General features: G+C 41.6%; 1 protein-coding gene and 1 pseudogene across 7 annotated transcripts in view; one reads left to right on the top strand and one right to left on the bottom strand.

The window, feature by feature from the left end:
* Window positions 1–27,486, bottom strand: part of KIAA1549L (KIAA1549 like) — a 267,032-nt gene that overhangs the window by 197,723 nt on the left and 41,823 nt on the right. The window lies entirely within an intron of this gene.
* LOC140613567 (small ribosomal subunit protein uS3-like) lies at window positions 23,157–26,191 on the top strand (annotated as a pseudogene).

The following is a 27,486-nucleotide window of genomic DNA, read 5'->3' as shown; positions in this document are numbered from 1 at the left end:
TCCCCTGGAGAATGAGTCCATGGGGGCTAACCACGCTTTCTAGAAAACCAAGCAGCAATCCCTAAACTTTGGTTTTGCCAAAAAGTTTTCAAACTGTGTTTAAATCAGCAACTCCTTTTCACCTTACTTCTTTCTTTTCAAAAGATAATTCTTCTATGACAACATCACTGCTTTAGACACTTGGAAGGATATCTTTCTAAAATGGTTTAAGAAAAAAATGCAACACACCCATGATACCTTCTTAAACAGCATATACTGAACATAATTTAATTTTTCCTGTGGGCCTCAGGGTCATCTTTATGAACACAGGCTATCAAACTCAGAAGAAGCACATCAATTACTATAATGCACCTTAATGCAATGAAGTCCTCAGGGTCACTGGGCTCAGCGGGGCTATTTAAACCTACCCCAGGCACAGATTTTTATAGCTTTCTGTCACATCTGTTGCCTAGCTATTAATGTCAAGCCCTATTACCGTCAGGGTGTCTGCCTATATTTATTTATTGCCTACCGTGTTTTAAAAGGTGGCCTGTGTCAGGGGTAGCCTCTTTTCCCATCTCATTTGTTGCCTCTGATTTGCTAACATTCCATAGATGCTAGAACTGGAGTTAGTTAGAAATGCTTGTAAAGTAAGAATAGTTAGGTCATAAACAAGGGTATGAAGAGTTCTCAGTAAACTTCAGTTTTAAGGCCAGGATCTCTTAGTATCTAATTCATCAGCTCAGAGTGTCTTCTGCTCACTTCTTAGTTCTGGGCAGAGAACTTCTATAACAGTCTATTGCAGATAGGCCAGGCCTTACTTTTCTGCTATTGGAAGGGGTCTTACTCTTGCCCTTAATTTTATTTACCTTTTTATTTGGTATTACTGATTTCTCCAAATAGGATATGAACAGTTTCATAACAGAAGAATCAAAACCTGGGGAATAAAGGAAAGAAAGAAATGTGCTATTCTTATTTGAATTCCCCTGCAATATTTGGTCCAGCACCATTCACCCAGAAAGGATCGACGGAATGTTGAATGAGGTAATAATGTGTTTTGCTTTTGAGTTTATTTTCATATAGCTTACACATAATAAAAATCATTTTCAAAAATAAACATTACTCAAAGCAGAAACTGTAGATATTCACCAATGACTAAGTATTAATATTTCTTTGCTGTTTTTTTCTGACTTGTTAGGAATTTTTTTTTAATTTATTTAAGAGAGAGAGAGACAGAGTCAGCAGGGGGAGGAGCAGAGGGAGAGGGAGAGAAAGAGAATCTCAAGCAGACTCCCCATTGAGTGTGGAGCCCAATGTGGGGCTCAATCTCACAACCCTCAGATCATGACCTGAGCCAAAATCAAGAGTGGGACACTCAACCAACTGAGCCACCCAGGCCCCCCTAGATTTGTTAAGAATTTAAATTGAAACTTAATATCTGGAGCACCTGGGTGGCTCAGTGGTTAAGCATCCGCCTTTGGCTCAGGTTGTGATCTTATGGTCCTGGGATTGAGTTTCGCATCGGGCTCCCAGTGGGGAGCCTGCTTCTCCCTCTGCCTGTGTCTCTGCCTCTTTCTGTGTGTCTCTCATGAATAAATAAATAAAATCTTAAAAAAAAAAAAAAAGAAGAAACTCAATATCCCTTGGTCCTACTCAATTTTATCCATGGTATGATTAGATGTCAGATACCTCAGACAACTCCCGAGTTGTGAGCTCAGGAAAGCGACCCAGAAAGATTCTAGAATTCCTTAAACAAAACATAACTGAACTAATGAAATTCCAGAAATGAACCCAATACTCTCAGAGAGTCTCCCCAGCATCCCTGAGTATGGGGTAACAGTTACATCTCTGATTCCAGATACCGTATTTCTATTTACGTGGCCCGGGGGGAACCAGCCTTTTAAACAGCCCTATCACACTGCTGACTCATACTAGAACTCCTCATCAACTAGAAGCCCCTCCGCCAACAGTCTTCCTTTAATAACTATTGTCTTCCATATGCTACCCTTGCCAGTCATCCTAAGATTTGGAGGTAGCTGAAACTAAAACTCTCTCCAGAAAAAATTTAGAGACCACCCCCCTATCATGGCAGATGTTCTTTCCAGAAATAATATGACTCCTCCATGAAACCTCAAAAGTTCACAGCTCTGCAATTCACTGACACTCTCAGCATCTCATTTGCTCGTCTCTCCTGTGACATTTGCAAGGATCCAGTTTCAACCTGAAAGAGCAATGCTCTACTATGTGAGCCACTCAGAGGAAGCATGTGGCTTCTCAGGAATAGATCAGATTCATCAAAAGAATCTTAAAGGTGTAAGTCCAGCAAGAAAGACTCCTTTTTAAGCTTGAGCTTAAGTATATCTTGGACATGTCTGAGTCATCAGAATGGGCAGTAGGAAGCATGCAGGAAAAACTCCTCCTTCATAAGAAAGATTAGACAGAGGCATTGACCACACAACCTACCACACTTACCCAAGCCTCCAGGTCCTTGCAAAGCAGGAGAAGCCACAGGGGAGAGAAGACACTCACAGAGGGGTGAGTAGCCCTCAGAGAAATGCCCAATGGGCTGAAGTATGGGTCAAGAGATAAAGCCAGCTCATCAACAGCCAATCACCACACGGTTTCTATAGCAGGAAAAAGATGGAACAATCTTCCTTCCACAGTGTGGGTGGCTATGATGGGCATCTCCCTTTTCACACTATTTCTTCCCAGCTTTTGCCAACCTCCTAGATAGGAGGAGAAGGGCAGGACAATCAAGGGATTGAGAGAGCTAGTAAATGAAGACTATTTTTAAAGTCTGTAGGTTTGGGAACTTTTTCTTTCTTTCTTTCATTGGGATCTTGATTTAGAAGTAGCATAGCAGCACTTGGGTAGTACAGTTGGTTAAGCGTCTGACTCTTGGTTTCAGCTCAGGTCATGATCTCAGGGTCATGAGATCAAGCCCCGTTCTGGGCTCCACACTCTGCTTAAGACTCTCTACCTCTCCCTCTGCCCCTCACCAGCCCCTGTGCTCTGTATCTCTCTAAAATAAATACATAAATCTCTCTTAAAAAAAAAAAAAGGGTAGTATAGCCCAATAAGAAAGACACTGGTTTCTGGAGTCAAGACCCCAGGCAGATTGGGGTCCAAATTTTAGCTATGTGATTTTGGTAACTTGGTTTCTTGGCCTCAGCTTCTTCATCTGCTAATGTGAAAGAATTCCAAGTGAATATATGTCAAATGCCTAGGATGCGGTAAGGACTCAATAAATGATAGCCCATTGTTCTTGAATTCTAAAGGGATCTAAGCAAAGCCTAAAAGAGTGGAAAGGAAGCAGGGGCTGGCTCTTTGAAGACTTGCCCAAGGAAGAGGAAGATCCTTGCTTTTGAGATTTTTACAGATTACCCAATTCAGTCCTCTATGCTGGGATAACTTCTGCAGAGAAGTTCAGTCTACTTCTGCAAAACATGGCTAATGGATAGAAGGAGGGGATGAGGGGGGTCTCACAAGTAAGACACTTCTGTTCTCTTCCAAACAAGAGCAGAACAACAGTTCCTCAAACAATCTTTTGGCTACAAAGCAAACAAATTAACTCAGACTGGAGAGTGGGCAGAATTTAATGACATTTATGCAAGATGATAAACCTGCCACAGTATGTGCAATAAATAAAGTAGGGAGAAATGGCCATATGTTAGAGAAACTTCAGGAAAATAAACACATTTCTTCACATGCCTATGGATGCTTATAGATATATCCAGGTTGGTTGTTTATGTTATCCTCTCATAAATAGTTAAGAAGCTGAGCTCATAACACTTTATACCTTCTCTGGGGCAATTTCCACTTTCAACTTTGTAAAATCTATTTGTTTATGGGTCCTCTTTGTCCATGTAAGTTATGAATTCTCTGTCTTCTTCCTTCTTGAACTTTCAGTGAATTGCACACAGTAGGCCTCCCTAGACAACTGTTGGAAAGAAACTTAGCTTATCTACAAGCCTCAAAAAGTGTATATGTATACGTGTGTCTATCTATCTGTCTGTACGTATATGTTTTTAAAAACTATTTTGTTTTATTACTACCAGCAGGAGTGTACTGCATGAGGCAGTGGGTACACTGGCCTAGGTAGGGTGTGTGTGGGCTGTGAAGAACTAATGGGGATTAGGAGGCTGAAAGAAAATGGGGTAGATTTAGAGGCCAGGACCAAGGGCTCCCCAGATTTGCCTGTGGGTCTGCAACCATGGTCAGAGGGGACAGTCAGGAGACAACATCATAAAAGAATCAGAAAAGGGCATATTGGAAGACACTGCCCAGGCAAAACTGGACTTGGTAGCAGAAAAATGGCTGTTACTGGATCTTCTTGATAGGAACTGAGAGTTATGGGGTGGGAATAACTGGTTCCTCTTTAGCAGCCTGACTCAGCCTCAGACAACCCAAGTTGCCTCACTTGCTTGGCTCTACCTTGCCCCACTAATCTTCTCCAGGCAATTTTGAGTTAATAAATGAGAATCCTCCTCTGCCATTTGAAGCCATCACTCAATCCACCATTACTGACATTGAAAAGTGAGCTCTGAAGAGGAAAAAGAGTGAGGATTTATTTTGCAAAAAAGAATGCCTAGATATCACATATTGGACAAATGTTGAAAAGCAAATTTTCCAGTAAGTTTCTTGGTGCAACTAAGAACTAAACCCACTTGCAACTAAACCCACTGCAAAATAATAATACATGTTCATTACTGACACTTTGGAGGGGAAATGAAAAATAGAAGGAAGACAAAATATCCATAATCCCACTCCCCAAGACAATTACTGTTACCTTTTTATTCCAAATTAAGATCAAATTTAAATTATGTTTTAGTAAAACCAAAATTAATTGCTTCTCTAATATACAAAAGCTTGTTCTTTAGTACTGAACATTTATGGTAAACATGAGTAGAGGTGGATTTAAAAAAAAATCCAAATGAGTTACTAAGAAAAAAAAAGGGGGGACCAAGGAAAATTCTTGAAGCCAAGTGGCTTCTTTCAAACTGTTTTTCAAAGGTGTTAATACCTCCAGATTATCTGAACATGGCTGCCATTGAGGATGATTTCATAAATGCAGTATCTGGAAATCTATGAAGGTTTTATCTTTTTTTCCTTAAATTCACAGACCAGAGACATGTTGAGGGCCACACAAAAGAACCTTCAAGTGTGCCAACATTCCCACACTGAAAAAGAGGACTGGGAACATAATAACCTAAAAAGACCTCAAGCTTATCCTAGAGCGCAGTTGTATAAACAGGATGGGACTCAACCCTCCCTTATCACAGACCTGTAACCTCCTTCACCATATAATATCCTGAACTATGGCTCTATCTAATACCAACGTAACATAAAAATGCCTTCAAGTCAACAGAGATGCCAAAAACCACATGTCATTTCAAGTCCATAGGGAAAACTAAAATGTATTGCCAGTGCAGCAGGGAAATATCTTTAAAAGATAAATGCATACAAATCGAGGACAAAGCTCAGTAATGGGAAGGACGTGTAACTCTGGCATTCGTGTTTCATATATAGCCGTAGCACAAGAACATTTATCAACCAGTGGGGTTTGAAGTTCAGAGATATCTGCAAGGGATGCTTCCTCCAATACAGTTTTTAAAAATGAATTATTACATAAAAGTGACTGCTGGAAGATGCTTTTCTTATCTTGTAATTATACTTTTAGTTTCATAAACTACGTAGAGAGACAAGCATCATCTAGAACTGTGGTCATGCTCGCATATGTCTCCATTCCTTTGCTTACAAGATCTCTTGTCCTGAATGCTCAGCTCATTCATGTGGCAACCTTGGCTCATGCAGTAAAGACTCCGCAAAGCCTTCTCCAACCACCTCCTTTCCCCACCTCAGGAAGACCTGGACATTTCCTCCCAAGTTCCCACAGCATCTTCTACATACTTCTACCACCTCACATCACTCTTATTCAACCACATCTTTACTAAGTTCCCAATATGTGCCAGGCATTATTCTAGGCTCTGGGAGTATAACGATGTAAAAAAGGCAACATTTCTGGAGTCTATATTCTTGAGGTTTATATTCTACAGATGAACACAAGCAAGAAGCATAAAATATAATGCCAAGTAGTGACTAGTGCTACAAAGAAAACGCAAAGAGGAATACACTAAAATTGTGCATGTGTGTGTTTGTGTCTACAAAACAGAAAGTGTGCTGGTCATCTTCTTAAGAAGCTATTTATTGTATAGTCCAAATGTAATTAATAAATATTGATTAGTCAGAGGGATGGATGGATGGACGGACGGATGGATGGATGGACAGATGGGCCAATGTACGAATGGACGAACAGATGCCTTCAGGGGCACTGTTAGTACCACAAAGGTATTTCAGAAAATAAACCCTTAAAGAGTGTGAAATAATTCCCTTTCATTTGTGCATGCAAGTGCAATTGTCACAATCTGTCATGACTTCCATCACATCATTCTCATAAAGTTAGGTCAGTACTGACATCATCACCACATTCTTGTCCCAACTCTACCAGAGACTCTGCTTCAAACTCCCAGGGTATCCTACGCTTATTCTGGCCTCTATGTCTTTCCTTTCTCAAGCAGTGTCTGCCTAAGACACTCCTTTCCTCACTCGCCAAGCCAAAGTTCTTTCCCTTCATGACCAAGCTCAAGTTTGCCTCTTCCTTCCCTGACAAGACTGTGCTGCCACACAAAGCTCCCCGAGGTATATCCACGTCACAGCACTTGCCTGTGATTACACGCATTTCTCCCCAGCGGTCCTTGCCAGCCTCCAAGGCTGTCCATAAGGATCCCACCTCCTGCTACCTAAGGAGTATGGTCTCCTCCCGTGTTGAATCAGGGCTAGGAGACAGATAGGATATAGCAGAGGAGATGGTGTTTGGTTTCTGAGGCTAGGTCATAAAAGGGATTGCCATATCTGGTTTGGCCTCTTGGATCACTAGCTCTGGGGCAAGCCAGATACCATATTGTGAGAACACTCATGGAGATCCCCATGTGGAGCAGAACCAACTTGCCAGGCCTATGAGTGAGACACCTTAGAAATGCATCTTCCAGCCCCAGCCAAGCCTTCAGATGACTGCAGTTCTGGCAAATAGTTTGGCTGTAAGTTCATGAGAGATCCTGATCAGAACCAACAAAGCTGATCCTGAATTCCTCATCCACAGAAACTATGAGACGTAAGTCATGTCTATCAGGGTTTCAAGCCACTAAATATTGGGTAATTTGTTACAAAGGAAGAAAGAATACACTAGCTAATAGCCGAGTCCTTTGAAGAGAGGAATTATGCCCCCGTTTAGCACCTATGGCAATGCCTCACTCAAAGCAGGAGTTCCAAAAGTATTCAATGGATCAATGAATGTTTTTTTAAAACACACACACAAAAAAAACAAAAAACAAAGCAAAACAAAAAAACCTGACATTTGTTGAATCCTAATTATGGGAGGCACTGCCTAGGCACTTTACATCCATTATCTTATTTCATTTTATGAAACAGGTACTTCAATCCCCATATTAGCAATGAGAAAACTGAAACCCAAAGAAATCAAACAACTAGTTCAAGGTCACATAGGTGGCAAGGAATAGAACCAGGATTTGAACCCAAGAACCTGAATTCAAGATATTACTCTTAATCATTGTGCTCAATTAATTTCTGGTGATCAGCTACATAGGGAAGAGGACCTATCTTATTCATCTGAGTCCCTCGTGGGACACAAGGCCTCAATAATAACTACGAAGGAAACAAATGAATGAGCGTGACCAGACATCCCATTCATGCTCGATTACAAATCCTTTCAATAACTGACACAAATTATTTCTTACAGAGTCTTGATATTAACCAGCTCGTGTGTTCCTTCTGGATTAAAATCAAATTCTAAATATAAATTGAATTTCATTCTTGAAAGCCACTGTGAAATTTCACTGAACAACTGCTGCTACCCAATTTCTCCCTGATTCTCTCCCACCTACGGCCCCCACTGTTCTGCTGGCATTGTCTCCTCCACCAGCAACCACCCCCATAGCAGAGGTTTGGGGACAAAACCAGGAATACCGAGGAATGGTGCCCTCATCAGACACAGTCCTCTTAGGTTTCTTTCCATCACCTCCACCCTTTTGTCTGCCCCCAACCCAGCTGAGAACCACCAGGACTCAGGGTCTGGCTACACCACCTGCTCTGCTGCAGGGGGATTCGGGGCCCAGTGCTTCTCTCTGCATCTCCAGACTTCGCTCCTGGCAGGATCAAGAGTGACTCATTCTTCCACCATTTATTGTGGGTCTACTCTGTGCCAGGCACCGTGTGAGACACATACCCCCAGGAGTTCACAGACCAAGGAGAGTAGGAGGAGAGAACACAGACAGCTGCAAAGCCGTGTGTGTGCATGTAAGAAAGACACCAGATCCCAGGAGGACACTTAGAGGACATGGGGCCCCGCCATCCACACCCTGAACTCTCATTGGAGCAATCCTAAGTGCTGAGAATTTCTTCTTGGTGTACAAAGTAGTGTATTACTTAGTGAAATATCTTATTTGACAGGCATGACTAATAAATATTCTTTATAAGCTTCAACTTCATTTTAGCATCAATACTGCTAGAAGCAAGGGCAATTCATTTTTTAATGAATTAGTTAAAACCACTAACACCTGTACGTTCAAACAATACAAATGGATATACAATGAGAAGTCAGTCTCTTCATCAGCCTCCAGACCTCAAGTTCCCCTACCCAGAGAAAATCATTGTTACCAATTACTGGTGCCTCTTTCCAGAAATATCACTGGTTTTATTAATAGACACATTTTTACAAGTGAGAATGTACAGTGGACTCATCTATATCTTTCCTTTCCCATGTAATGACATATCTTAGAGTTCATTCTATAAGAGCACATATATCTCTACCCTTTATAATGGCTGCATAGGATATTATTATATGAATATAACATAATGAATCAATTCTCTAAGGATGTTTAATTAGATTGCCTCCAACGATTAGACGCAGGGCAGTGTTTTCTTTCACACTTAAAGAACAATAAATAGTATTTCATTCTATTGTGGCTGTTAATAAATAAATCACAGCTTTCTAAGATAAACTGATCGTGTTTCTCTTCCCTTCTTTTTATTTTGTGAGGTCATCTTTTTTTTTAATTTTATTTATTTATTCATGAGAGACAAAGAGAGAGAGGCAGAGACACAGGCAGAGGGAGAAGCAGGCTCCATGCAGGGAGCCCGACGTGGGACTTGATCCTGGGTCTCCAGGATCATGCCCTGGGCCGAAGGCAGACATTCAACCACTGAGCCACCTGGGCTGCCCTTGTGAGGTCATCTTTAACATATAAGGCCAATAACCCCAGTAAGCACTGATCTTGTCTAATTCCATATTTTACTAAAAACCCCATGGGTACAAAACTAAGAACTTAAAGGTTCCCTTCCTAGATACCATGTTATTACCACAGCAGAAATGCATTATCCACATATATGTGGTAAGACCAATGACTTAGTTTCTCTCTATAGCTGGTACCAGCTCTATTTCCTGTTTTAAGAAATTGAGAAAATCAGTCATATCATAAATGATTTTTTTCTCATCATGAATAGAGATGTAATTTAAATATGTCATAAAGGTTAACAGTCTAGGGGGTCTTATATACTCTTTGGGGTCTGTGAATAAAGCTGCATTTCAATGTATTTGGCTTCTGTTTCAATTCTATGGATTTTAAGTATTAAAACCATCATTCTGAGAAAGATCTATAAACTTTATTAGACTGTCAAAGGGGCCCGTGGCACCAAAAAAGGGTGAGATTCTCTATTAGTGAATTTGAATCAATTGGAGGGTGTCAAGTAAAATCAACTACTTTAAGAAATGCAGCATCTTACCCATTCACTGTTCACACCTCTGAAAATTTCCTGACATATTTCATTAGCAGGCGCTGTTTCTAAATCAGGTAAAAGAGGCTCAATAAACCAAGCTTGATTTGATATTTTAAGACATTTCTTAGGAAAACGGCTTTCTCTCAAATAGCACTTGACTCCAAAACAAACCACTGGACGATCAGAACCTCCTGCATCAATTTATTATCAGATGTGTCAATTATTTCTTTAAGGAAAAAAAAAACATTTTCAGCTTTTCTTTTCTCTCCATGCTTCCAATTTTAAAAGGTATGGATTTGTTGAACACTTGAAGATATTAATATTTGTTATGCTTTGACCTTTCTTATATATATCACTGATAAAAATGAAGCAAAATACTCTGTGAATAATAATAATATGGCTTTTAAATGCAGTTTAATTGTAGAAGAGAGTTGTATTCATGCCTTATATGATTGCTCTCCCTTGTCACTTAGTCATTTTCAATCTCACACATATCTTAACAAATCACATAAGGACACCTGTTGTAGGCAGGTGTGGATGCTAACTCTGAGCCCAAATTCAAACTTCTCTACCATGTTGTCCACACCACTGAATTAATCAACTACTTAATAATGAGGTGGTTTCATTCACCTAATAGTGGGTAGATTCATCTTAAACACAGTGATGGAAGGATTAAAATATACAAATGTATAAAGACATACAGGATCAAGTCCCTTGCATGGGTCACTGTGAGTATTTTAAAAGATGATAGTATTCACCACTATCTGAAATTACCTTAGGTTTTTTTTTCTTGCTCTACTCCCACTGAAATGTAAGCTCTGTGAGAAACGGTTACCTTACCGTCTTGCTCATTCACTACTATGTTGGAAACATCTAAAATACTGCGTAACAGCTTTGTTTCCACAATGAGATGGGTGAAGAGGCCTCTTCTAATACAAATCACTTACAGAAAGGGATAAAATATATTTCTTTAAAAATCTGATTTAAAACATGGTTGAGGTTGCAATAAAGGGAAAGGCTGGAAGCCAGAAACGAGAAGAAAGCATAATTTTACAGTGTAATGCAAAGCTAGCATTTGCCCAAGGACATCAGCTGACCCAGGAGCCTGGGTTTTTACAAAGTGCTTTGGTTTGTGGACCTGAGGACAAAGCTTCATGGTGACAGACCAGATCCAGTACCCCTTTCCAAAATGCCATACTGCTCAAGTGGAAACAACCTCAGAGAATGAGACAGGGAAAAAACCCTATCCTTTAGAAGGAGACTTATTATCTATCCTGGCCTCGGTGAGGCAGAAAAAAAGCATCTCCTAAGAATCTCTCACCAAAAGCCCACACTCATATAGGGGTAGGGCCAGAATTCATGCTACCAGTGTGTGGCTTGGAAGAATAATAACCACTACTGAGCTGAAAATGTGATTAAAGTAGCCCTTGGTTGTCATTACCCCATGGCTGGAACAAATGCAAATCCTTTCTCTCTGGAGAAAGACACTTCAAACACAGGGCTCTAATCATTTCCATAGAAAAAGTTCCAAGGAACATGCACTCACAATTTTCTTTAAATCACTAAAAATAAGACTAAGCAAGTCACTACGAGTGAGAGTTATCAGAAAATTGAAGATACTGCAGTGATCAGATACCGAATATAAAATAATTACGTTTAACATGTATAAATAATAGAGGTGATTAAAGATATGATGATGACAATCAAGTAAGAAGTTTTTAAAAAGAGCCAAATAGAATTTCTGAAATAGAAAATATGATAATGAAAACCAAAAAAACAGGTAAGTAGCATAGTAGACACAGCCAAAGACAGAATGTATTAACCTTAAGATAGATTTAAGGAAATTACCCAGAATGCGGCACAGAAAAATTGTTAAAATACACCATAAAAGGTAAGTAATATGAAGGACAAAGTGAACAGGTTTAACATATGTCTACTCAGATTTCCAGAAAGGAGAAAAATAAGGTGATTGAGGTAGAAGTAATATTCAAAAAAATAAGGGCTAACAATTCATTTAATTAATTAAAGACATGAATTCTCAGATTGAAGACATACAACAAATCCCAAGCAGAATAAGTAAAAAGAAATCAAAATCCAGACATCAAAAATGTCAATACTTAGTGAAATTGAAAAAGCCAAAATCACAGAGAAGAGAGTAACAGCACTCCGAGGCAAGACAGATCACTGGCAAAGACTGAGCTGACTTCTCCGCATCAAGAATCAAAGTAAAGTGACATCTTCAAAGAGCAGAGAGAAAATAACTGTCAATCTAGGATAAGCAAAACCATCTCTCAAAACAAGGGTGAGGTAAAGACATTTTCAGGCAAACAAAAATGGACAGAGGTCATCACTAACACATTCTCACTAAAGGAATTTTAAAAGAATGTATAGTTAACCCTTGAACAACATGGGAGTTTTAGGGATGCTGACCCTCCACATAGTCAAAAATCTGTGTATAACTTGACTTTCCCAAAATTTAACTACTGAAGAGCCAAAGCCTCACAATAACATAGTCAATTCACACTTTTTTTTTATCTTATATGTATTACATACTGAATTCTTACAATATAGTAAGCTAAAGAAAATGTTATTAAGAAGATCATAAGGGGGACACCTGGGTGGCTCAGTGGTTGGGTGCCTGCCTTCAGCTCAGGTCATGATCCCAGGACCTGGGATCAAGTCCCACATCGGGCTCCCTGTGAGGAGCCTGTTTTTCCCTCTGCCTATGTCTCTGCCTCTCTCTCTCTCTCTCTCTCTGTCTCTCATGAATAAATAAATAAATCTTGCTAAAAAAGAAGAAGAAGATCATAAGGAAGAGGGGCACCTGGCTGGCTCAGTTAGTAAAGCACCTGCCTTTGGCTCAGGTCAAGATCTCAGGGTCCTGGAATGGAGCCCCAAGCCCCTCCCCAGAGGGTAGCCTGCTTCTCCCCCACCCCTCACGCATACCCTCGCTAATAAGTAAATAAAATCTTAAATAAAAAAATAAAAACAAGCATACTAAAAAAAAACCACACACACAAGGAAGAGAAAACACATTTATTAGTACTATATTTATCGAAGAAAACTTGCATGTAAGTAGAGTTGCCAGTTCAAAATCATGTTCTTCAAGGGTCAATCATATTCAGAAAGAAGGCAATTGATTCAGAAGGAAGATCTGAAATGTCAGAAGGCATATTTAAGCAGTTAAATGTAAAGGCTTATCATTGGGCAAATCTCTCTATGAGTCTACCTGTTGAGTTTGAGACTTGTCCAAACTCTGCTAGCTAGAAAGAAGAGGCTAGCTTGGGCTTATTTTTCACAAAAGGGATAATCTGGGCATAACTAACCATGAATTGCCCAATTAAGAAATGTTGGATATGACTTACCCTTTCATTTTCGTGCAAAAATTCTCCATAATATAAGAAAATTCTACATGCAAATGAAATCAAAGTCTTCAGGGTAAACACCAAAATTTAAATTTTCAAAGGAATGTGTATTCACCAAACTATGAGATTATTATTAGGCCCTCTCTTGTTCAATAATTTCCACCTGCTTTCTGGGATTTGCTATCTCACAGATGAATGACACATGATGATTTGGATTATCCAGGCCTATAAACTAAATCATGATTTTCCTTCTTAGGATAGGATCCATTTCAGAGAGTATGGAGAGAAACTGGAAAACTCAGAAAGGTAGCCAGTTCAGAGAGAAGGAGCGTGAAGATTTTTTTTTTTTTTAAGCAGCTCTAAATCACTGACAGAACATGTCCAGGAATGACCAGTTACCAGCATCTGATGGATCCGATGGGCCTATGCAAAGTAAGAATCAGCATTTCAAAGAGCCCCAAGGTTACGTCTTAAAAGATCTTCAAATCCCTGCACTTTGATCACAGAGATGCTGAAAGAGAAAAAGTCTACAGAAGAACATTTCTCACCTCAGAAAATGGTGCTTTCAGGAGCTAGAGCATAGTAATGAGTGACAGTGACACATGTGCCTGGGTCTCTGAGTAATGTTTCTGGAATTAAACCCAGATACAATAAGGATAAGGAGATAAGATAAGCTGGGATAAAAATCTTAAATCTGTGCCTAAACTGGTGGCCAGCTTGACTGTTGCCAGTCAGCATAGTAAAGCCAATGGAATTGGTGAACCAACAGCCTAACTGATTTTCCCTCCAGAAATGACTAGCAATTTGATTCAACAAACCAATTTCTTCTATCGCTCTTAAAATAATAAATAATATAGCTCCTTCCAAAATGATCCATGTGAACCAAATCTCTGTCCAAAAAAAAAAAAAAAAAAACACCAACAAGAAAGGAAAAAAGATCTTCACTATTGGATACCAAGAGGTAGCCAATATAAGAAAATTCTACATGCAAATGAAATCAAAGTCTTCAGGGTAAACACCAAAATTTAAATTTGTCCTTGTAAAATCAGGGACAAGGGCAGCACAGGGGAGAGTGGCCTGGACAAAGCTAAAGAGGGGTATGCAAGGGCACCTGGGTGGCTCAGTGGTTGAGCATCTGCCTTTGGCTCAGGTCATGGTCCTGGGGTCCTGGGATCGAGTCCCACATCAGGCTCCCCACAGGGAGTCTACTTCTCCCTCTGCCTGTGTCTCTGCCTCTCTCTCTGTCTCTCGTGAATGAATAAATAAAATCTTAAAAATAAATAAAGAGAGGTAAGCAGGTGGCAGTAGGCCAGCCAGACAGGCCGCGTTCAGACAAGGAATCCATGATGCAAAGCAGGACCAGGAAAGAGGCCCCTTTATCCCGTCTGGGCATATACGTGGAAGGTAGAGGACAGATGCTCTGTAATATAGTGAGATCTGGTCACTATAAGTGTGGGAGCTGGGTAGAAAACGGCAGGCAGGGTGAAGGTCTTTAGGACAAGCAGTCAAGGCTGGTAAAGGCAGGCCTTACTGTACGAGGTGGGGGGTATTTGTAGGAGTTCTTATTTCTCCAGGGCTTACTATGTGGCATGCATTGGACAAGCTCTTCTCATCTTCACAACCATCCTGTGAGGTACAAAATATAATTCTCATTTTATAAAGGAGGAAAGGTTCAGAGAAGTAATGTGGTATTTCTCTTTGGTAAGTAGCAGAATCACAATTCAAACTCAGAGCTACCTGGCTTCAACGCCCACAGTTGCCATGACTCCATACCTCCCGGTCTTCACTCTCCTTCAGCGCTGCATCCCAGTGATCATGCTGCTTCAATAAATAGGCTTTGCTCTTCCATCATCTCTTAACTCATTTATTCTTTTTTAATCTTGGCTAAGAGGGGGTAAAAGTCTTTCTTCCATTCACATCCACAAAAGACCAGCACCCCAGAGTAAATCCACTTAGTCAAGCTAATCCATTTTTAAAATAATGTGTATAGAGGAGAGTGCTCTAAAAAGTTTGAAGTGCTTCAGAAATGAAGGTAGTGTTATTAAAACAATTACTAGACTCATGCATGCAGGCCAACTCATCTGAGAATCTCGAGCCCTGGAATACTATGGACACAAATTACAATGCTGATAAGGTGAGACAGCTAGAATTACTGCACAGAGTGCTTGAGTCAACAATCCAGGTGTCGAACTGAAAGCTAACCTTATTCTTTTCATAAGTAAAATGCCCATGATGCAGAGGATACCCCACGCTGGAGCTGAAGGACTCCAGGGAGCTAAGTAAGCCAGGTGTCAGGTGACCTGGGTTCCAACCCCAGTTCTGCCTCTACCTGTTTGGCTACATGGAGGCACAACAATGGACTCCACTTCCCTCCCCTCCCGCCCTCTCTCCCCCATCTCAGTCGCCTCCCCTGAAAGGCAGTTTGCTGTACCAATGAAGAGTGACCAGCTGTATAACATTGGACAAGTTACCCAACCAGTCTCTACATCCATGGCCTCATCTCTACACAGGATAAAAACAGTACCTACCCGTGACAGGTAGTTCTATGTGTCAACTTGACTGGGCCACAGGGTGCCCAGATATTTGACTAAACATTATTCTGACTGTGTCTGTGAGGGTGTTCCTGGATGAGTTTAACACTTGAATCATTAGGCAGAACAAAGAAGATTGCCCTCCCCAACTGAGTCGGCCTCATCCTCCCTGTTGAAGGCTTGAATAAAATAAAAGGCTAAGTGAAAAAGATTACACTCTCTCTGCCTGATTGCATCTGAGCTGGACACTAGTCCTCTGCCTTCGAACTCAGACTCCCATTGGACCTAAACCATCAGCTCTCCCAGGTCTACAGCCTGCTGACTGCAGGTCCTGGACTTTTCAGCCTCCATATGCAAATGAGCCATTTCCTTATCATAAATCTCTAGATATCAGTAGGTATAGGCATAAGGATAGGTATAGGTAAAGGTAGATAGATACATATGCATCCTATTGGTTCTGCGTCTCTAGAGAACCCAGACTACAAGACCTCTAAGATGCTTTATTTTAAATTAGACAATACTCTGGACAAAACTAGCACATCATAAGACCTCGATAAATATTATATTTGACCACTAGACATTTAACATCCCAGTCCTTGAGTCTAATTAAAAGAACCATAAAATATGTAGAAGCAAAAATGGTTTTTAAAAAGGTACAGAACTATGAAAATTTAGGTCACTTCACCTGCAACCACAAGTTTCTTCATTTTCCTTTCTGGAATATGTGTGTGATTCAGAGAGACACTGTAACTATGGTGACATCTATGAAAACATTACCGAAAAAACAACAATAACCACCCTGACGCCAGGGTCTAAATTACATCCCCATTTGCTTCCTCACCTAAAGAAGTTTTACTGCCTCCTCCAAAAGCAAATGTCCATCCTATCTCTATTCAGATAGGCTTTGAATCTGCTGAACTTAATTAGAGCAAGTTAAGACACTAATCTTCAGACATTAGCACTCGGAGTTAATTAACTAGATATAGCACAATTCTTCTTGCTGTGCACTTGAGAGTGCACCCTGGAAAAGCTCAAAGGAAAAGGAACATCATTCTGTGCTTAAGAAAGCAGGCTGAAATTCACAAATCTTGGGCTTTTCCAAGTAACCTTTTATTTTTCCAATTTTCGGAAATAATACTGCTCATCTTTTGCCCACTTCTAGGAAATAAAATATCAAACCCCCATTTACATTGCAGGCTGACATCATTTCCTTCTCCCTTTTCAAAATCAAAAGATGACACAGTTCATCAGAACAACTTTCTTCTGAGAATGTCAATCACACACGCTGCTTTATTCTACATTATAGTGACTTTCAAATTAAATGCCCATATGGGATCTTTTTTTTTTTTAAATCTATTTAACCACAAACTATTCAAACTAACTGAAGACTCTTTCCAAGAATGTCCATATTATTGTTTGTGAGCTGAGATCATGGAAATGGGAGGCAAAGTACTTTGGTTTCCATTCAGAACATATTCACATCTATTTTCAAAGAAATCATTGAAGCTGAACCCTAATTAGAAGTCAACATGAGGCAGGGTCAAGTGAAGGTTTCCCTGGTGCTACTTCAAAGGTTCATTCAACAAATACTAATTGGCCACCTCTTATGTGAACAGCACGGTGCTAGGTGTTTGGGTCTAGTAAACAAAACAGAAAGAGTCTCTGCCTTCTCAGAGCTGCTGCTGACAACATCAAACTAAGTCTGGTCCTAGAACAAGACAGACCCACCCTAACTGGCCATATAGGATGCTGACCTCCCAAAGGGCACAGCAGAGATCATCTGGGGAATTGAGACAAAAGCAGAGAAAGGGCAAGGCTCTTGGAGAAACTACTTCCAAGCTACATCACACTTTGCTTATAGTCATGAAAATGTGCAGAAATACCCAAATGTAAAATCACTTTTCAAAATCAAAGAAGAAATAAGTGGCCAGATCTTACCTAATGAGGTATCCAAGCACACCCTCAGGATAAGTTCAGGCCTTTTGGATGTAGATTTTTTCCTACATGCTGAAATGCTTTATTAGTCAAGGGAAAAAGACTTCGGTTACATAACATTCACCACCCCCATCACCCACCCTAAATATGACTTATAAATAAAATACAAATAAAAGTCTGTTCTAGCATTTCCCATTTTGTGAAAAACAGGCCCTACAAGTTTTTTTTAAAAAAAGGTGAGGGAATGTATTGCAAAAATACCCTCGTCTTAGAGATTTATAATGGGCATTTACATATTACAAAGTAGCCATGTTTTTATATAAGGTATAGTTGTAAACAATGAGGCTAAAGTAGTAAACAAAAGAACAAAATCCCTGCTTTCATGGAGTTGATATTCTAATAGGGGAAACCAAGCAATAAATAAGTGCTAAGCGAAAACATAAAGCAGAGGAAGGAGATTAAAAGAGGAAGGAGGGCAGCCTGGGTGGCTCAACGGTTTAGCGCCACCTTCAGCCCAGGGCCTGATCCTGGAGACCCAGGATGGAGTCCCATGTCAGGCTCCCTGCATGGAGCCTGCTTCTCCCCCTGCCTGTGTCTCTGCCTCTCTCTCTCTCTCTGTGTCTTTCAAGAATAAATAAACAAAATCTTTAAAAAATAAAAATAAAAGAGGAAGGAGGATGTTGCTATTTTATATAAGGTGACCCACAGAGACTTCACTGACCAAAGGACGTTTGGGTGAAGACAGGAAGGGAGAAAGCCATGTGGCTTTCAGGAGGAAGAGCACTCCAGGCAGAGGAAGCCATGTGTGCAAAGGCCCTGAGGCAGGTTTGAGGCCCAGCAAAGATGCCAGCACTGGCTGGGGCGGTATGAGCACGCTGGGGAGTGATAGACAAGATGGAAGAGGAAGCCAGGGCTAAATCATATAAAGATTTTGCCTCAAATGTGGAATAAAACAAGATGCAATTGGAGGCTTCCGAGCAGAGCTATAACATGAGACCTGACTCACAATTTAACAGGATCTCTCTGGCTGCTGTGTTTCATGCAGTCTAGATGGTGGCAGAGGGAGGGAGAGAAGCAAGGAGACCAATTTGTAGGGGACTTCAAAATTCCAGCTGACAAATGATGGTGGTTTGGAACAGGGTGAACGCGGTGGAGGTTGTAAGACATGATCAGAATCTGGATATATTATGGAGGTAAAGCCAGGTAGAGGAGGTAAGAGAGAGGTCAAGGACAACTCCAAGATTTCTGGCCTGAAGGAAGATGCAGTAGTACAACTGCATGGGAAGGCTGGGATCACCCAGGGAAGTGGAGATAGAAAGACAAGAGGCGTGAAAGTTGAGCTGTGAGGAAGGTTAAGGCTTAGAGGTCATGAAGATAAGGAGGTACCAGCAGAGAACACTGAGAAGAACCATCTCAGGAAGAAAGGAGTGATCTTCCCTTAAATGTTGCCATGAGGACAATAACGTGAGGACTGAGTGACTTAGTGAGATGATAAGGATGAAAGCCTGATTAAAGCGGATTCGAGAGAGAATGGGAAACTAACAACAACCCAATGAAAAAATGGGCAAAGGATATGAATAGACTTTTCTCTATAGAAAGTGGCCAACAAGCACATGAAAAGATGTTAATGTCATTAGCCATTAGGGAAATGCAAATCAAAACCATATGAGAAAAAAAAACCATAATGAGATATTACTTCACATCTACTAGGGTGACTATGGGAAGGAAGGCAGGAAATATCCAGTATTAAAGATGTAAGAAAATTGATATGCTTTAAATTATTGGTAGAAATGTAAAATGGTCCAGCCACTTGGCCTAAACTACCAAACAGTTCAGCAGCTATTCAAAAACTAAAACATAGAACTACCACCTGACCCAGCAATTCCACTCCTAGGGATATGCCCCAAAGCACAGAAAACAGATACTCAAATAAATACTTGCACGTATACGTTCATAGCAGCACTATTCACAATAGCCAAGAGGTAGAAACAACTCAAATGTCCCACCCATGAATAAATAGGTAAACAAAATGTGCCACACACATACCACAGGATCTTACTAAGCAAAAAAAGGTACAGAAATTCTGACACATGCCACAACATGGATGAACCTTGGAAACATGTTAGGGAAAGAAGGTCAACATATTGTATGACTCCATTTTATAAAATATACAAAATAGACAGAAAACAGACTGGTGGTTGCTGGAGGCTGGGGGAGTGGAAGAACAGAGGGTGAGTATGTAATCAACAAGGGGTGGGGGACACTTTGGGAATGACAAGAAGGCACTGGAACTAGATGGAGGCGGTAGTTGCACAACATTGTGAATATACTACATGTTACTGAATTGTTATGTTTTAACATATTAAAACGGTTAGTTTTGGGGCACCTGGGTAGCACAGTTGGTTAAGCATCTACCTTCAGCTCAGGTCATGATCCCTGGGGTCCTGGGATCGAGTCCCATATCAGGCTCCCTGCTCAGTGGGGAGCCTGTTTCTCCCTCTCCCTCTACCTGCCACTCCTCCTGCTTGTGCTCTCTCTAATAAATAAATAAAAATCTTCAAAATAAATAAATAAAATGGTTCATTTTATGATAAGTGAATTTCACCTCAATTTTTAAGAAGAGTAAAAAAGGGAAGCAAGGAATTGAAGACAGTCTGAAAGAAGACTCTTCCAAGGAGGTTGGTTGGAAAGGGGAAAAGGTTCAGAGCAGCGGCTGAAGGGGGATTTGTGGTCCCCGTGAGGCTTCTCTAAAACGGAAGACAGAGGACACACCTGTCTGCAACCTGAGAGAGGGGACCTGAGGGAGAACTGCTGGCAGGAAGTCCTCAATCTCATGCGTAAGAGTCAAAAATGCTTCGTCCTGAACAGGAGAGGAGACAGGATCCAGGCAGCTTGGTCACGGCAGCAGTGGGGCTTGCAGAAATTATCTGCTGGACTAGTTTTTTTCTCAGGAGATGCAGGGATGTTACAAGAGGGGAGGTGTGAAGCAGTTATCCCAGAGAGTGGGTAGGGGACTGGACTAGGGCAACAGGGTAGCACTGCGGGGTAGCCTGAGCAGCCCACTTACGGTCAGTAGTAATAAACCAATGAGACCAGTCAGCCAAGTTGTTTGGTTTTCTTCAAATGCATACAGTTGCCTGGGAAAGGTGGAGAGCTATCTAAGTTCCCCCCAAAGATATCTGGCTAGAGAAACCTATTAATAGCCCCCAAAGAGCCTACATAAAATTCTAGTCAATGCTTAAAAAGATAACAGGGGGATGGAAAAATACCAGTACCCCTAAGTCCTCTTTTCTATCCAGAGTAAGCGCAAAGGGTCAGGGAGGAACCAAGTCTGGAGGCCCAGCAGGGGCCCACAGGCATCACACTGGCCAGAAGGGCACCCCTTGGGAGGACAGAAAGGCATAGCTATCAGAGTCTGAGCTTTGGATTCAGATTCCCCCTCCAGCTGAGTGATCTTGGGCAAATGAGTCTCTTCGAGACGTGTCATAAAATGGGGGAACGGTCGCCTGCCTTGCAAGGATGTTTTAAGGATTGATGACGAGCACTCAGCACTCTAGTTTCGAGCACATCACAGGCATCCAGTGTAAGGAGGTGACTACTGTTAGCCCATCGCATGTGCCACATCAACCAGATGAAAACACGGTCAACCGAGGTGCCCAGCCACCTGCGCACTAGGATGGACTCTGGAGAACCTGCCACGTTAACACGACTCCCTCTCAATTTACGGCGAGGAGCTCCACTGCTCAAGATAGATCTTGACTCCTTTGGCTCAAGAGTGGCTTGGTGTTTCGAGCTCCTACGTTAACGTGCCGAGAAGAAGGACCGTCCACTTCCTATTAAACAATACACTTCACAAAAGCTGCCGTGCATCCCAGTATCATGTTTTTACCTTCTGAAGTAATTTCAGACTTACAGAAAATCACAGAAGCAGTACAGAGAGTTCAGTGCCCTTCAGCCAGCCTCCGCCAATGTTAACATCTTACATAACCATAATACAACTGCCAAAACCAGGAAAATAACTCTGATAAATGACTATTAACTACTTGACGGACCTTGCTTGAATGCTGCCAGCTTTGCCTCTAATGTTCCTTTTCTCAGGCAGGATCCAGGCCTGGATCCCACAATGCATTTAGTTCTCAAGTCTTGTTAGCCTCTGCCAACCTGTGACGGGTCCTCAGTGCTTGTCTTTCACAGCCTTGACATCTGCCAAGAGAACCGGTCAGGTATTTTTGCAGACTGTCTCTCAATCTGGGTTTATCTGATGTTTCCTTATGATGGAGTGAGATTGTGCACTTTGAGCAAGAATCCCCCAGATAGGATGTTTTGCCCTTCTCGGTGGATCAAAACATGGTGCACAGCACAAAAGAGTTGAAATATCTTCTCCCTGGTGCTGTCACTCACCCCAACCCCCCATCTTTTGGCTAAGGTGGCGTTTGCTGGGTTTCTGCATCCACATCATATTTGATACAGTGTAAAATAGGATCCCAGCCTTTCTCCTGGTCAGAATGGAAATAAGTAGATGTTTCTACTCACAGTCCAGCACCTGTTCACCAATAAATGTCATTGTACTCAGCACCCAAAGGACTTACTTTCATTTCTTTCTTTCTTACTTTTATTCTTTCTTTTGATTATATTGTAGGTTCTTTTTCCCCTAAATATGTTTAATATGAGCACTGACTCAGCACACCCAGAATCCCCTCACAACCTAAGTGTATCCAAGTCTCACATGAGAACTTTGGTATCAAAAGTATCAATAACAAAGATCACCAACCCCATGATGAGCACTACCTTCAAGGCTCTTCACATACATGATCCCTATTCTCAAAACTAAGCCTAACAGAGTGGAGCAGGATGCCTAGACCATCTGATGCTCAGCCTCCTGACATAGCCCCTGCTATAATATTAAGTCTGAACAGTGTGGGAAGAAAATAGCTTCCTGAGGACCCAGCCCCCCAAATGCCAACAAAAAGTATAATCCAATCATGACAACTACTCTCTGTAAGGTGTGGACATGGTCCTTCCCTGGATATTCTCTTTTTCAATTTCACAACAGCTATGGGATGGGAGTATGCACGCCATTTCACACAGGTCAGAAAGAGCAAATAACATGCCCAAGATTCAAAACCAAAACCCTAACCTAAATCTGGTCATGCCTCTAATATACAGAAAATATGCCACAAAGGTACGATCAGCAAAATGCAAACTGATAAATTCCATAAGCAATCTAGGGGTTTTTCCCCTTGCACTTTTCTCTTTATCATTAAAGAGAGAAAAAGAGAAATGAGGGAGAACCTATAGATTAAAAGATAATTAAAAGACATATAGCAGATGTGGGGCTTACTGGATCCTATTTCAAACAAACTGTAAAAGCAAAAATGAAATTTATAACGTTGGATTCTATCGATATTAAGAATCATTAATTTGTTCAGAGGTGATAATGACATTTTAGTTCTGTTTTTAAAAAGTCTTTATCTGCTTTCCTTTCGGCAGCAAGATGGTGGTGCAAACTTCCAAGAAGAGGCAGTTTGTGGCTGATGGCATCTTCAGAGCTGAACTGAATGAGTTTCTCACTCGGGAGCTGGCTGAAGATGGTGACTCCAGAGTTGAGGTCAGAGTTACACCAACCAAGCCAGAAATCATTATCTTGACCACCAGGACACAGAATGTTCTTGGTGAGAAGGCTGGTGGATGTGGGAACAGACTGCTGTGGTTCAGAAGAGGTGTGGCTTCCCTGGGGGCAGTGTGTAGAGCCCCATGCTGAAAAGGTGGCCACAGGAGGTCTGTGTGCTATTGTCCAGGCCGAGTCTCTGTGTTAGAAACCTCTAGGAGGCCTTGCTGTGCAGGAGAGTGGGGCCAAAGGCTATGAGGCTATGGTGTCTGGGAAACTCCAAGGACAAAGGGCTAAATCCGCGAAGTTTGTGGATGACTCGATGATTCACAGCAGAGACTGTGTTAACCACTACGTTGACACCTCTGTGCACCACGTGCTGCTCAGACAGGGTGTGCTGGGCTCAAAGTGCAGATCATGCTTCCCTGGGACCCAAGCGGTAACACTGGCCCTGAGAAGCCTCAGCCTGGCCATATGAGCTGCCAGAACCCAAAGTTGAGATACTTCCCACCACTGCCGCCTGGGAACAGAAAAGTGCGAAGCCAGAGCCACTGCCATGCCACAGCCAGCCCCCCAGTAGAACAGGGTCTCCTTGGCAGCTGGAACTGGAATCTGGAGATTGCTCTGAAAAGACCTTTAATAAAATCTTTGAAAAAGAAAAAAAATAATAAAATTTTAAAAAATAAAGGGCACCTGGTGGTTTAGTCGGTTATATGTCTGATTCTTCACTTCAGCACCAGGTCTCGATCTCAGGATCATGAGTTCAAGCCCAGCACTGGGATACACGATGGGCATGGAGCCTTCTTTAAACAAACAAACAAACAACAGACCTTATCTTTTTAGAGATTCATATTGAAATATCTACGAATGAAGGGCACCTGGGTGGCTCAGTTTTTGAGCGTTCGAAACTTGATTTTGGCTCAGGTCGTGACCTCAAAGTCATGAGATCAAACTGTGTATCGGGCTCCATGTTCAGCAAGGAGTCTGCTTGAGGTTCTCTCCCCCTCTCGCTCCCCCTCCCTCTGCCCCTCCTCCTGCTGGCAAGTGCACGTGCTCGCTCTCTTTCTCTCTCTCTCTCTAAAAATAATAAACCTTGAAAGATCTATGAATGAAAGAATATGACATCTTGCATTTTATTAAAACTTATATTAGGGGAGAAGCAGATGCTGGTGCCATTGAAACAAACTGGCCATCAGTGAATAGTCATTGAAGCTGACTGACAGGTAAATGGGGTTCATTATAGTATTCTGCATATTTTGTGTATTTTTAAAATTCTCCATAATAAAATATTACCCCCCAAAAATGCCCAAGATCACACATATTGCAAATGAAGGGCAGAGTCAGGACTTGAACACAGGTGATCCAAGTCCAAATGTCAACTTCCTCCCACTCTTACTACTATACCCAGATCTCTCTACTATGTATTTATCTCATTTCAAAGCTTATGTCTCAAAAGGAAATGCCACAACAAATCATTCTTATAAGCCCAGAGTTTCTCCAAAGAAAGCCACAGAACAAGTATAAAATAGAACTGTCAGAGAAACAAGTATTAACAGGAAGATCCCTTGATACACACTTTCAAAAGCTGCACTTTGTTTGCTGTACATACAGAGCAAATCAGCAGAGAATGAGCCAACCAAGAGAACCAAGAGTCCTCTAATTAACAGATTTTTGTAAATAGGCCTTCAGAACCAAGAAGAGGAGCTGTCTGTAAGAAACACAGAAAAAGTTGTCATATGATCTAAGTAATAACGTGTATGTAAGACTTTACATAGTGCTCTCAGATTAATTAAGTCATCTTAGGCTCTCAAAAATTCCTTGAGATGAGTTAGAGTACATAGTAACACCCCTACCCTAAAAATGAAGCAAATGAGAGATAAAGAGGTCACCTGGATGGGGACTCAAAGTCACAATTTCATTAATTAATTCATTCATTCATTCACTCACTCATTCATTGAATAAGCACTGACTCTCAGCCTGATTTCTATTCTAAGTGCCTGGGATATAGAGATACTGGAGACCCATGGTCTCTGGACCTCTCTGGACCGTTTAGGATTTCCCCATCCCCTTCGAACAAGAGTCCAGGAGGGCAGCCTTTCCCCTAGCCCCATCTCCTATCTACTCCCAATCTTAAGTCCCACATACATCCAGGATTCTGCAGAAACAGTGCTGGCTCTAGGGAACACTGCATTTAAAACCTGAATGGGAGCACCTGGGTGGCTCAGTGGTTGAGCATCTGCCTTTGGCTCAGGTCATGATCCTGGGGTCCTGAGATCAAGTCCCATATCAGGCTCCTCACAGGGAGCCTGCTTCTCCCTCTGCCTCGATCTCTGCCTCTCTCTCAGTGTCTCTCATGAATAAATAAATACATAATTTTTTTAAGAAGCCTGAAGGAAGACCATAATTTTCCCGGTTCAATCTCTTCTACTTGCCCTTCTCATCAGCACCCAAAGCAGGGTATGTATTTCCACATGTAATAAATTACCAAAGCAGAAAAAAAGAATGTTATCAACTTAACCCACAGATAAATAAATCACATTTACATCATTCAACTAATATTTATTGAACATTGACTATAAGCCAGGTACCTAGGGGACCAATATGATGAATATAAGACAGTCTCAGCCATCCAGGAGCCTATAATCAATAGGGGCTATAATCACATACTTAACAGCATTAGAGGCAGTGCTGTTTTGTGTCACGCACCATTGAGATTTTAACACTTAATAACTTTGAGGAGTCATAAGCTTTTCTTACTCTTTTTCTTGTTTTTCATGGCAGTGTCCACTGACCTATACACCTCACTATCAGCCACATGTGCCGTATACTATAAATTCAACTCAGAAAGAGGAGGGGGCTTCGAGAGGAATGAAAAGGCATCTTACAATTTACTGAAATATAAGGACTGGCATCTCATTTGAAAGAGCTTATTTTAAAAGACAAGCACAGTCTGGGGTAAGAGGGGGGCGGCGACAGGAGGATGCAGCTTCTGAGGAACACCTGCAAGAACAGGAGAATCCTAGCAAGGGCATTCCCAGTGCAGCGGTGGCCCACGCAAAGTGGCAGAGGGCCAAGAAAAGGGCAAAACACACCCTAGCAACTAAGAATGTAATGCATTTGGGAAGGAGCACAGAGGACAATGGTTGTTTACCATATGTGCATCTAAGAGTCACCCTGGGAGGCTTATGAACCATCCTGTGTCCCACTCCTAAGTTTCCTGATTCAGAAGGTCAGGAGCGTGGACTCACAATCCGCACCTATGGGTGGACTGTGGATAGCACTAGGAGAATCAGCAATGATGAGGTATGGTGAGAGACCTGGCAGGAGAGGAGACCAAGCTGGGCTCCAGAACACAGACTTCATGGGGCAGGGATGACACTTAGATGAGTGCCACGCAACTGCCATGATCAGAATTACAGTTGTCAAGGTCAGGTTCCCAGATGAGCAGCAGCATCACCTGGGAACCTGTCAGAAATACAAATTCTCAAACCCTGTCGCAAAATATACTGAATCAGAAACTCTAGAGTGGAATCCAATAGTCAGTATTTTAACAAGCCCTTGGGTAACCATGACGCCTGCTCAAGTATGAAGAACACAGCTCTGAGTTCATACTGGCGATGGTGTGCAATGGCCAATATTGCATTAAAATTCCCACTAACTCCATTCCTGGCTAATCTCGCATTTTTTGTTGTTATTCTGTCCTTTCTTCCCTAAAACATGGGAAATGGGCTGCAAACCAGCATGGTCAGAATGGCTTGCTAATCTGCTTTATAAGTCACTAACATTTAATGCTTGACCAAGGGTCTGTAAAAGCATTAAAATGGAAGTGCTTGGTCGACCTCTCAAACTTCAATGTGCTTAGGAATCACCTGCAGTTCTTGTTCAAGTGAAGATTCTGAATCCATAAGCTGGAGTGGGGGCCCAGGCTTCTGCATTTCCAGCAAACTCCAGGTGATGCTATTGTTACCAGATCACAGCACACACCTGGAGCAGCAAGAAATTACATAATTCTAGAAAGCCCCCATAGCAGGACACCATCTCCCCACCAGCTGGGCTTTTCCTCTCCAATCTGCTCCTCATCCCCACCCCCATAGTATTCCAGCCCCTCTGTCCACTCTCCCCACACACTCCCTGTGCCTTCCCTTTCCTCCTCATCAGCCCCTGAGTCCAAACATCTATTGGTACCATACCCTGCCTGAGAAGAGGGGCTTTCTGG

The sequence above is a fragment of the Canis lupus genome, chromosome 21, assembly GCF_048164855.1.
Source record: "Canis lupus baileyi chromosome 21, mCanLup2.hap1, whole genome shotgun sequence".
NCBI classification, from domain to species: Eukaryota; Metazoa; Chordata; class Mammalia; order Carnivora; family Canidae; genus Canis; species Canis lupus.
The sequence above is the reverse complement of the archived record's forward strand: the minus strand, read 5'-3'. Positions and strand labels throughout refer to the sequence as shown.